This window comes from Mobula birostris, chromosome 13, assembly GCF_030028105.1.
Source record: "Mobula birostris isolate sMobBir1 chromosome 13, sMobBir1.hap1, whole genome shotgun sequence".
NCBI lineage: Eukaryota > Metazoa > Chordata > Chondrichthyes > Myliobatiformes > Myliobatidae > Mobula > Mobula birostris.
Window position 1 is genome coordinate 109,499,400 of NC_092382.1, and position 12,747 is coordinate 109,512,146.

Below are 12,747 nucleotides of genomic sequence, written 5' to 3' on the forward strand. Positions count from 1 at the left end.
CCGCTGGTTCTGCTTGGTGACCGCCGCCTCAGCCAACTCGTACGCCCTTTTCAACTCCCTCCTCATACCGGACACATACTTCAGATATGGCTTCGAAGATAATTCACCCGCTTCAGTCCCAAAACATAGACCAATGGGCAACCTCGCTTCCCGTCCGAACATCAGATAATAAGGCGAGTACCCCGTAGCGTTATTGCGAGTGCAATTGTAATTGTGAACCAAATGGGCGATGTGCTCAATCCACTTACTCTTCTGTCCGATCTCCAAAGTGCCGAGCTTGTCCAGCAGGGTCAGTTTAAACCTCTCGGGTTGAGGATCACCCTGCGGGCAATAGGGGGTGGTCCTGGACTTTTCAACCCCAAGCTTATACAGCAATTCATGTATAAGCCTGCTCTCGAAGTCCTGTCCCTGATCACTATGGATCCGCTGGGGAAGGCCATAATGAACAAAGTACTTCTCCCAGAATATCTTCGTCACTGTAGTCGCTTTCTGGTCCTTAGTAGAAAAAGCCTGCGCATATCTAGCGTAGAGATCCGTGATGACCAAGACTTTAGCGGTGTTTCTAGTGTCTGTCTCAATACACAGGACATTCATACACACCAGGTCCGTGGGTCTCGCACTCTGCAAGTGGGACAGAGGAGGCCGCCTGCGCAGGCAAGGTCTTCCTCCTGATGCAACGACTACAGGTCTTACAGTATTCTTCACCTCCCCGCCCTCTCATCGGGGGCCTGTAAAACCGGTCCTTGACTAATTCATAGGTATTCTCTACCCCTAAGTGCCCGGAATCATCACGTAGTGCCTGGAGCACAGTCTTCCGATACTTCTCAGGTATGACCAGCTGCCAGCGCCGGGGGTGGTCCGGAGGCGACGTGACCCGGTACAAGACGTGGTTCTTCAGCTTCAACCGAGGCCACTCCTTCTGTAGTAGGAGAACCGAGGCATGCTTCGCCTTCTCCACCTGGCCCATATCGCCCTGCTAACCGCGTACCAGATAGTACCAATGCTCGGGTCATCACGCAGAGCCGCTCCCGATTCCTGAGGGCTCAACTCCGGCAGCTGCCTGTTCCTCCGAGCAGTCAAATTACAGTAAGCAGTGGGTAGCGCGTCATCGTCAACCCCCAATCGATCCACTCCCCGATCCGTTCCCATCGGGGCTCCTACTTCCCCTTCGCTCCCAACTTGACACATGGCCATTACTCCCGGGGCGGGGACAATCTCCCATTCCTCAGCCGTGACTGACTCGGCGAGCGCCCGACGAGATAAAGCATCCGCATCGATGTTCCGACTCCCCGGCCGGTACTTCAGGCTGAACTCATAGGCAGACCAGGCCGCTACCCACCGATGCCCAGTAGCGTCCAGCTTCGCCGAGGTCAGCATATAAGTGAGGGGGTTGTTGTCAGTTCTCAGCTCAAACTGGACCCCGTTGTAGATAGTCACTCAACTTGTCCACCGCCGCCGATTTCAACGCCAAGAACTCCAGCTTGTGAGTAGGATAGTTTCTCTCAGATGGCGAAAACTCCGGCTGACAAACGCCACCGGCCTCAATCCGTTTCCCTGTTCCTGGTACAGGACAGTCTCCAGACCAGCGTGACTGGCACCAGTGTGCAGAACATACGGCTTCCGGGGATCAGCAAAAGCCAACACCGGGGCCTGTGCCAGCGCCCGTTTCGGAGATTGGAACGCCTCCTCACATTGAACATCCCACCTGGATCAAAAAGGCTCCCCCGGGTTCAAGTATCCTTCTACCTCCGGCCCAAGGTCTCCCTTGCTTTGTTTTCCCCACAGGTGGATAACCACACAATAGCTGGTTAAATGGGTGATTCATTTTCGCATGTCCTTTCACGAATCGCCAGTAATACCCACAAAACCCCAAAAACGAGAACAAGGCGCTCACATTCTAGGGTCTCGGTCAGGTGGTCACTGCGGCTATCTTTGCCGGATCAGCGTCCACTCCATTGCGCAAGATTATGTGCCCGACATAGCTGACCGACGTCTTACAGAACTGACATTTATCCAGGGAAAGTTTCAACCCTTCCTCCTTCAGCCGACTCAGCACCTTCAGCAGCCGCTCCTCATGTTCCTCCAACGTAGATCCAAACACTATCAGGTCATCCAGGTACACCAACACCTCCAACAGGTTCATGCCCCCACTGTCCGCTCCATGAGCCGCTGGAAGGTGGCTGGGCCCCCCTATATGCCTCGGGTCATTCGTTCGATCTCGAAAAATCCCAGGGGGCAGATAAAGGCCGTCTTCAGTTTATCGGCGTCACTCATCAGAATCTGGTAATACCCACTCCGCAAATACAATACACTAGACCACTGCGCCCCACTTAAACAGGCCAATGCATATTCCACCCTCGGGACCGTATACTGGCCGGGGAGAGTGCGCCGGTTCAGGGTCCTATAGTCCACGCACATGCGTACCTTCCCATTTTTCTTCCTTGCCACCACTATGGGGGACGCATCGGGGCTTCGGGACTCCGCAATAATCCCTGCGTCTTTCAACTGCCGCAAGTGCTGCCGCACATCTTCCACATCTGCTGGGGCCAACCGCCGCGACCTCTCCCTAAACGGGGTGTCATTTGTCACCCGGATAGTGTGTCGAGTGCTCTTGGAACATCCCACATCAAACTCGCCCTGAGAAAAGACTTCCCTAACTTCAGCATCTTCTCCACCAGCCTGCTCTTATTCTTCCACTGTACAGGGGAGTCTTTAAAATTAAAGGCCCCGTTTCCCAATAGTTTTCCTCCAGTGGGCTTCACGGGGGCGCTGGACATCACCGTCACCGGGAACAAGTGCGCAAGGGGCATCCCGCGCTTAAAGGTGATCTCCCTCTCCGTTATGTTCCTTACCATCACCTCCATGCGACGTGCCTGTACAGCTGAGGGCCTCTGCAATTCAGGTCTCACCAGCGCCCCAGCCGGGAACCGGGACTCCTCTTCCAGGTCGTGGGGGGGGGGCGTCTACCAGCAGGGCCTCGCCCGCCGGTAATCTGGGGAATCTGGGGGTCCCCATCACGAATGCCGCCTCCCCTGGCCGTATCACCTTAGGCCTCGCCTGAGTGCACCACACCGTCCCTCGTTTGTACTCAGGATCCAGCCCCTGGGGGTTACTCACTCCTTCATACACCGCTCGGAACACGGGATGTACCGGGAGGGTCTCCAGAATGTCCCCCCCGCCCGTCTGCTTACAGGCTCCCAAGAGCCGTCGCACCAGAGGGCAGTTAGTTCCCACCAGTAGGGCAGCGCCACCGGGTTCCACCCGGTCAGGACAGACCAACACCAGCGTCTCAAAGGCTTCTGACACTCCCACGTCTTCCTTCGAAAATTCCAGTCTCACTGACAAGTATCCATCGTACGGGTAATCACCATCACTTATGCCCCAAATCTCCAATTCGTTAAACGGAGTTACTGCCAAATGCTTCAGATATTTGTTGTAGAACGACCGGTACAGTAAGGTAACCTGCGACCCGGTGTCAAGGATGGCTTTCGCAAAGATTCCCTCTATCCGTAGGGACACGCTGGAACGGGGTCCCACCACTCCATCAGGAATCCGGGCTTGTTCGTTCCGGGGTTCCATAGCGGTTTTCTGGGAACGTGCTCCTCCCGAGACTCCAGTCCGTTCCCTCACTGAGCCTCTCCTAAGTTTCCCGACACCTCTCCCTTCTTCGTGGACCGGGGACCCTCCCCCCTTGGCGCATCTCGTCTCTCACAATCCTCCGCAAGTGGCCAGCTTCCCCATAGCGGTAGCACACCCCCGGCCAATCACATTCCCGCCGGGAATACCCCTCTCTCCCACAGTTATAGCACCCGCTAACCGCCGCCTCTCTCCTCCCTATACGGCACCCCGGGGACCCCTTGGATTTCTCGGATCTCACCCCGGCTACCACCTCCTGACCCTCTGAAGACCGTCCCTGAGGGTCCAAGCCCCCTGGTCGGCCCAAAGCACACTCCTCGGCCCGTACCGCTCGGATCAGCTGTCCGAATGATAGAGGGGTGCTCCGCTTAAATGACTGCCGAACACTCCAAGCCACCCTGTCATCCTCCCGGGAACCGCTACATATCCTTAACTTCGCCACTTCTTCCTCCCTCACTACCCCTCGTCGCAGCAACCTCGCAAGCTTTCCTTCCAGCCGGAAAACATAGTCTGAGAGCTTTTCCCCTCTTCTCTGCCCCATCCGTTGAAACTCCGCTAAATGTTTCCAGGGATCTCCTGACAGTCCAAACACTTCCTGCCAAGCGTCCAAACACTCCGCTAGGGAAGCCAAGGGGCGTGCCACCCTCAGATCGCGGACCACACGGGCCGCCCCGCCCCTTAAACTTTCCACCAATCGCTGTCTCTTTTCCTCATCCGAAACTGGCCACACCTCTAACAACTGGGATGTATCTTCATCCCAGATCTCATAGTCATCCTCCCCTTCCGGGGTAGGCCTGGCTCGTGAGAAAATTCTCAGCTTCGGGCGGTGTCCCTCAACCCTTCTCACTAGGGAGGTAATGGCAGCCGCTATCTCGGCAGTCTCATCACCCCACGGGGGCGGGGCCTGGCCAAACCTACCCACTCCACACCTCCACCCCTGGCTACTGCCACCCGCCCCCCCCCCCCCCGCCCGGGGGCCTCATCTAGCTCCTCCTCCGGCACCTCCTCACTTGCGTCCTCGGGGAGGGTGTGGAGACCCCACGGCCACGCCTCCCTCTGGACGTGGACTGTCACTGGTAGTTCCAACGTCATGACGTCGGCACTCGTCCGTACCAACATCCAGCTGGACTCCAGTTCTTTTCCTCACCTTCTAGCTACAAGGTCTACCTGCCCGATACCTTTAATCAGACTCAACCCTCGCACCAGTGCATCTGCCGGAATGCGGAAATCCACCCCAAACAGCACGCACGCATGATTCACCGGTACATCCTCTAAATCACACCAACTTACAATCTTATCTCGATCCATCTTCACACCACTTAACGCGACGACTATATAGCTTTACCGAAAATCCAAATCCCGGATGGTGCCCCCACTTCTAACACTCAGTTATATTGGCTCCTATATGTCTAGGGGAAATCCCACCCAGCACCTGCCTGAACGCTTCCCACGGAGTCGGTTGCCGCCCGAATCAATCCCAAACATCAGTCATCAGCCAGCACACCCAGTACGTTTTACCAAACACACTTTATAGATATCACTAAGTCTATGACACTAATATAAATTCGATACAGAAAGGGAAGTAATGAAAAAAAAAGGTGCCAACACTTATCAAAGTCCAAGATCTTCGCGCGCAACGGTTGGAGCTCAATAAATTCCTGACGACCACCCGGATCCTGTCCACTCACGGTTCGGGACCACCCGGAGTGATCGATCGGAGACTTCCGGCACGTCCCACGTCCTCCCCGTCTCCACTCCGACTCCCCCCAAAAACCCCGTCCACAGCCATATGATACAGCATTGTATCCGAAAACAAAACGATACATGACCACCCATTGATTAATAGCACCCTGTTATCTATAATAACCCAAGCAACTGTCCACTTAGAGACTTTCTCAGCATTCCCCAGTAAAGGACCAGTAGTAGTGAGGTCGGAGATGGTATTAAACAGGAAATTAGAAATGTGTGCAATAAAGGAACAGCAGTTATAATGGGTGACTTCAATCTACATGTAGATTGGGTGAACCAAATTGGTAAAGGTGCTGAGGAAGAGGATTTCTTGGAATGTATGCGGGATGGTTTTTTGAACCAACATGTCGAGGAACCGACCAGAGAGCAGGCTACTCTGGACTGGGCTTTGAGCAATGAGGAAGGGTTAATTAGCGACCTTGTCGTGAGAGGCCCCTTGGGTAAGAGTGACCATAATATGGTGGAATTCTTCATTAAGATGGAGAGTGACATAGTTAATTCAGAAACAAAGGTTCTGAACTTAAAGAGGGGTAACTTTGAAGGTATGAGACGTGAATTAGCTAAGATAAACTGGCAAATGACACTTAAAGGATTGACGGTGGATATGCAATGGCAAGCATTTAAAGGTTGCATGGATGAACTGCAACAAATGTTCATCCCAGTTTGGCAAAAGAATAAATCAAGGAAGGTAGTACACCCGTGGCTGACAAGAGAAATTAGGGATAGTATGAATTCCAAAGAAGAAGCATACAAATTAGCCAGAGAAAGTGGCTCACCTGAGGACTGGGAGAAATTCAGAGTTCAGCAGAGGAGGACAAAGGGCTTAATTAGGAAGGGGAAAAAAGATTATGAGAGAAAACTGGCAGGGAACACAAAAACGGACCGTAAAAGCTTTTATAGATATGTAAAAAGGAAAAGACTGGTAAAGACAAATGTAGGTCCCCTGCAGACAGAAACAGGTGAATTGATTATGGGGAGCAAGGACATGGCAGACCAATTGAATAATTACTTTCGTTCTGTCTTCACTAAGGAGGACATAAATAATCTTCCAGAAATAGTAGGGGACAGAGGGTCCAGTGAGGTGGAGGAACTGAGCGGAATACATGTTAGTAGGGAAGTGGTGTTAGGTAAATTGAAGGGATTGAAGGCAGATAAATCCCCAGGGCCAGATGGTCTGCATCCTAGAGTGCTTAAGGAAGTAGCCCAAAAATAGTGGATGCATTAGTGATAATTTTTCAAAACTCGTTAGATTCTGGACTAATTCCTGAGGATTGGAGGGTGGCTAATGTAACTCCACTTTTTAAAAAGGGAAGGAGAAAGAAACCGGGGAATTATAGACCGGTTAGCCTAACGTCGGTGGTGGGGAAATTGCTGGAGTCAGTCATCAAAGATGTGATAACAGCACGTTCGGAAAGCGGTGAAATCTTCGGACAAAGTCAGCATGGATTTGTGAAAGAAAAATCATGTCTGACGAATCTCATAGAATTTTTTGAGGATGTAACTAGTAGAGTGGATAGGGGAGAACCAGTGGATGTGGTATATTTGGATTTTCAAAAGGCTTTTGACAAGGTCCCACACGGGAGATTAGTGTGCAAACTTAAAGCACACGGTATTGGGGATAAGGTATTGATGTGGGTGGAGAATTGGTTAGCAGACAGAAAGCAAAGAGTGGGAATAAACGGGACCTTTTCAGAATGGCAGGCGGTGACTAGTGGGGTACCGCAAGGCTCAGTGCTGGGACCCCAGTTGTCTACAACATATATTAATGACTTGGATGCGGGAATTAAATGCAGCATCTCCAAGTTTGCGGATGACACGAAGCTGGGTGGCAGTGTTAGCTGTGAGGAGGATGCTAAGAGGATGCAGGGTGACTTGGATAGGTTAGGTGAGTGGGCAAATTCATGGCAGATGCAATTTAATGTGGATAAATGTGAAGTTATCCACTTTGGTGGCAAAAATAGGAAAACAGATTATTATCTGAAATGTGACCGATTAGGAAAAGGGGAGGTGCAACGAGACCTGGGTGTCATTATACACCAGTCATTGAAAGTGGGCATGCAAGTACAGCAGGCGGTGAAAAAGGCGAATGGTATGCTGGCATTTATAGCGAGAGGATTCGAGTACAGGAGCAGGGAGTTACTACTGCAGTTGTACAAGGCCTTGGTGAGACCACACCTGGAATATTGTGTGCAGTTTTGGTCCCCTAATCTGAGGAAAGACATCCTTGCCATAGAGGGAGTACAAAGAAGGTTCACTTGATTGATTCCTGGGATGGCAGGACTTTAATATGAAGAAAGAGTGGATGAACTGGGCTTGTACTCGTTGGAATTTAGAAGATTGAGGGGGGATCTGTTTGAAACGTATAAAATCCTAAAGAGATTTGACAGGCTAGATGCAGGAAGATTGTTCCCGATGTTGGGGAAGTCCAGAACAAGGGGTCACAGTTTGAGGATAAAGGGAAAGCCTTTTAGGACCGAGATGAGGAAAAAACTTCTTCACACAGAGAGTGGTGAATCTGTGGAATTCTCTGCCACAGGAAACAGTTGAGGCCAGTTCATTGGCTATATTTAAGAGGGAATTAGATATGGCCCTTGTGGTTACGGGGGTCAGGGGGTATGGAGGGAAGGCTGGGGCGGGGTTCTGAGTTGGATGATCAGCCATGATCATAATAAATGGCGGTGCAGGCTCGAAGGGCCGAATGGCCTACTCCTGCACCTATTTTCTATGTTTCTATGAAATACCGACACATCGGATTTCAGCTTCTCCTGAACTCAATGATGTTATGATCACTGCCTCCTACCGGTTCCTTCACCTCAATCTCTCTGCACAATACCCAACCAGTACAGCCGATCCCCTAGTGGGTTCAACAACAAGCTGTTCTAAAAATCCATCTCGCAGTCATTCTACAAATTCTCTCTCTTGAGATCCAGTGCCGACCTAATTTTCCCATCCACTCGCATGTTAAATTCCCCACAATTATCATAACCCTGCCCTTCTGACAAGCCTTTTCTATTTTCTGTTGCATTTTGTAATCCACATTACTGCAGCTGTTTGGAGGTCTGCATATAACTGCCATCAGTGTCCTTTTACCCCTGCGATTTCGTAGCTCAACCCATATGATTCTGTACCCTCCGATCCTAGGTGACCTCTTTCTAGTGATTTAATATCATTTCTTACCAATAAAGCCACACCATCCCCTCTGCCTACATGCATATCCTTCTGATACACCGTGTATCCTTGGACGTCAGCTACCAGAGACATGCATCGTTTAGCCACGTCACAGTGATGACCACAATATTATACCTGCCAATCTGTAACTGTACCAAAAGATCATCCACCTTATTCCTTATGCTGAGTGCATTTAAGTATAACACCTAAGACCAGTACTCGGTACCTTTGCTTTGATTGCACCGCAACTTTATTGCACCGCAATTTATCCCAATGGCTGCAAATTTGCCCAAACGCCTGTCTGTCTTTCCTGACATCTTCACTGCTCACTATCTTAGATATAATTCTGTTTCCCCCTCCTCTGCTCAATCATTCCGGTTCCCATCCCCCTGTCAAATTAGTTTAAACCTTCCCTAACAGCTCTATTAACGTTTCCCACCAGGATATTGGTCCCCTTCGGGTTCAGGTGTAACCCGTCCATTTTGAACAGGTCAGACTTCCCCCAGTAGAGATCCCAATGATCCACGAATCTGAAGCCCTGCCCCCTACACCAGTCTCTCAGCCACGCATTCATCTGACTGATCCTACTATTCTTGTCCTCGCTAGCACGTGGCACATGTAGCAATCCCGAGTTTACTACCCTGGTAGTCCTGCTTCTCAGCTTCCTTCCTAACTCCCGAAAATCTCTCTTCAAGACCTCCTCCATCTTCCTATCGATGTCACTGGTACCAACGTGTACCAAGAGAGCAGGCTGCTCGCCCTCTCCCTTCAGAATTTTCTGGACCCGATCCGAGACATCCCGTACTCTGGCACCTGGGAGGCAACACAGCATTCCCCATAGTGTTGTTAGCTGCCACCTTCCCTTTAAGGGTCAGACTGCCAATTGTTGCCTGTCAACATTGCTGCATGGAATGTCTGTCCATGAAGGTCTCAAGCCGAGCACTCAATGCTCAACCGTAGGAGACCCAGTTCGAGTACTGCTGTTTGTGATTTTGTCTCTGGATTTCTTCACTGTCCTCTTGTTTATTTCAAGTCTGAGTCGGAGTGTATTCTAGACCTTACTCGGCAATTACCTTCACCATCATTCATATCTCTCTCGTTACAAAAGGGATTACTGCGTTAGGAGTGTGAGGAGATGCGGGCTCTCATTGAAGCTTCGTATTTTTCTCGGGATGTACGGTGGACAGCATTTTGACTTGATGCATGGCCGTCTGGTGTGGAGGCTGCAACGCAGAGGGTCGCCACGGACTACAGAATGTTCTAGACTGAATCAACTCCATCACGGGTACAACCCTCCCATCCATCGATGACATGTTCAAGACGGAATGCCTCGGGAAGACAGCATACATTTGAAAGGACCCTCACCAGCTGGGAAATGTCCTGTGCTCATCGGTACCATCAGGATACCGGAGCCGGAAAACTCAACAATTTACAAGCAGTGGCTTCCTCTCCGACATGAGCTTGCGAACCGTAAACACAAAATAAAACAATAAACAGAAAACTCATAATAAAATTGCCATCCCCTTCCGCAATTCCTCCGTCTCCACCGCATCTGCTCTCAGGATGAGGATTTTCATTCCAGGACGAGGGAGATGTCCTCCTTTTTAAAAGAAAGGAGATTCCCTTCCTCCACTGTCAACTCTGCTCTCAAACGCATCTCTCCCATTTTATGCACATCTGCTCTCACTCCATCTTCCCGCCACCCCACTAGGAATAGGGTTCCCCCTTGTCCTCACCTACCACCCCACCAGCCTCCGGGTCCAACATATTATTATCCGTAACTTCCGCCACCTCCAACGGGATCCCATCACTAAGCACATCTTTCCTTCCCCACCTCTCTCCGCTTTCCGCAGGGATCGCTCCCTACGCGACTCCCTTGTCCATTCGTCCCCCCCCATCCCTCCCCACTGATCTCCCTCCTGGCACTTATCCGTGTAAGCGGAACAAATACTACACATGCCCTTACACTTCCTCCCTCACCACTATTCAGGGCCCCAGGCAGTCCTTCCAGGTGAGGCAACACTTCACCTGTGAGTCGGCTGGGGTGACATGCTGCGTCCGGTGTTCCCGATGTGGCCTTTTATATATTGGCGAGACCCGACGCAGACTGGGAGACCGCTTTGCTGATCACCTACGCTCTGTCCGCCAGAGAAAGCAGGATCTCCCGGTGGCCACACATTTTAATTCAACATCCCATTCCCATTCTGATATGTCTGTCCACGGCCTCCTCTACTGTAAAGATGAAGGTACACTCAGGTTGGAGGAACAACACTTTATATTCAGTCTTGGTTGCCTCCAACCTTATGCCATGAACACTGACTTCTCAAACTTCCGCTAATGACCCTCCCCGCCCCCTCGTACCCCATCCGTTACTTATTTATATACACACATTCTTTCTCTCACTCTCTCCTTTTCCTTCCTCTGTCCTTCTGAATATACCCCTTATTCATCCTCTGGGTTTACGCCCCTTCCTCCTTTTACGTCTCACTGGTCCTCCTGTACAATGATCCTCTCATATCCCTTTTGCCAATTAACTGTCCAGTTCTTGGCTCCATCCCTCCCCATCCTGTCTTCCGCTATCATATTGGATCTACCCCAACACTTCCACTTACAAATCTCTTACTAGCTCTTCCTTCAGTTAGTCCTGACGAAGGGTCTCGGCCGAAACGTCGACTGCATCTCTTCCTGGAGATGCTACCTGGCCTGCTGCGTTCACCAGCAACTTTGATGTGTGTTGCTTGAATTCCCACACCCCGTACCGCTTGGTTTTACATCCTCCCCAAGATCCACAAGCCTGGCTGTCTCGGTAGACCCATAGTTTCTACCTGCTCCTATCCCACCGAACTTGTATCTGCCTACCTGGATTCCATTTTATCACCCATAGTTCAGTCCCTCCCCACCTACATCCAGGATACATCCCACGCCCTCCACCTCTTCAATAACTTCCAGTTCCCCGGTTCCAACCGCTTCATTTTCCCAATGGATGTCCAATCCCTGTACCCCTGCATTCCCCATCAAGAAGGCGTCAAAGCCCTCCGCTACATTCTAGATAATATACCTCACCAGTTCCCCAACACCACTACCCTCCTCGGGTTGGCAGAACTGGTTCTTACACTTAATAACTTCTCTTTTGGCCCTTCCCACTTTCTTCAGACTAACGGTGTAGCTATGGGAACTCGCATGGGCCCCAGCTATGCCTGCCTCTTCGTTGGTTATGTTGAACATCCTGTGCTCCAAACCTATTCTGGTACTGCTCCCCAACTTTTCCTTCCGGACATTGACGACTACATTGGTGCTGCTTCCTGCGCCCATGCTGAGCTCGTCAATTTCATCGACTTTACTTCTAACTTCCACCCAGCCTGCAAATTCACTTGGCTTATCGCGGAAACTTCTCTCCCCTTTCTCGATCTCTCGACCTCCATCTCTGGAGACAGACTGTCCACTGATATCTTCTACAAGCCCACTGACTCTCATAACTACCTCAATCGTACCTCTTCCCACCCCGCCACGTGAAAAATGCAATTCCCTGTTCCCTGTTCCTCCGTCTCGCCGCATCTGCTCCGAGGATGAGATTTTCACTTCTAGGACATCTCAAATGTCCTCTTTGTTTAAGGATCGTGGTTTCCCTTCTGCTGTCATCAATGATGCCCTCACTCACATCTCCTCCATTTCCCGCACTTCAGCCCTCATCCCATTCTCCCGCCACCACGGAAGGGACAGAGTTGCCCTTCTACTCAGCTACGACCCCAGCAGCCTCCGGATCCAGCACATTATCCTCCACAACTTCCGCCACCTTCAACAGGACTCCACCACTAAGCACATGTTACCCTCTCCACCCTCTCAGCTTTCCACAGGGATCGGTCCCTCCGCGACTCCCTGGTCCACATGTCCCTCCCCACGGATCTCCCACCCGGCACTTATCTCTGTAAGCGCAAGTGCTACACCCGTCCCTACACCTCCTCTCTTGCCACCATTCAGAGCCCCAAACAGTCCTCCCAAGTGAGGCAACACTTCACTTGTGAGTCTGTTAGGGTCATCTATTGCATCCGGTACTCCAGTGTGGCATCCTCTACATCGGTGAAACCCGGCGCAGATTGGGGGACCGCTTCGTCGAGCACCTCCGGACCGTCCGCCAAAACAGATAGGATCTCCCAGTAGCCTCCCACTTCAATTCTCCTTCACACTCCCATTCAG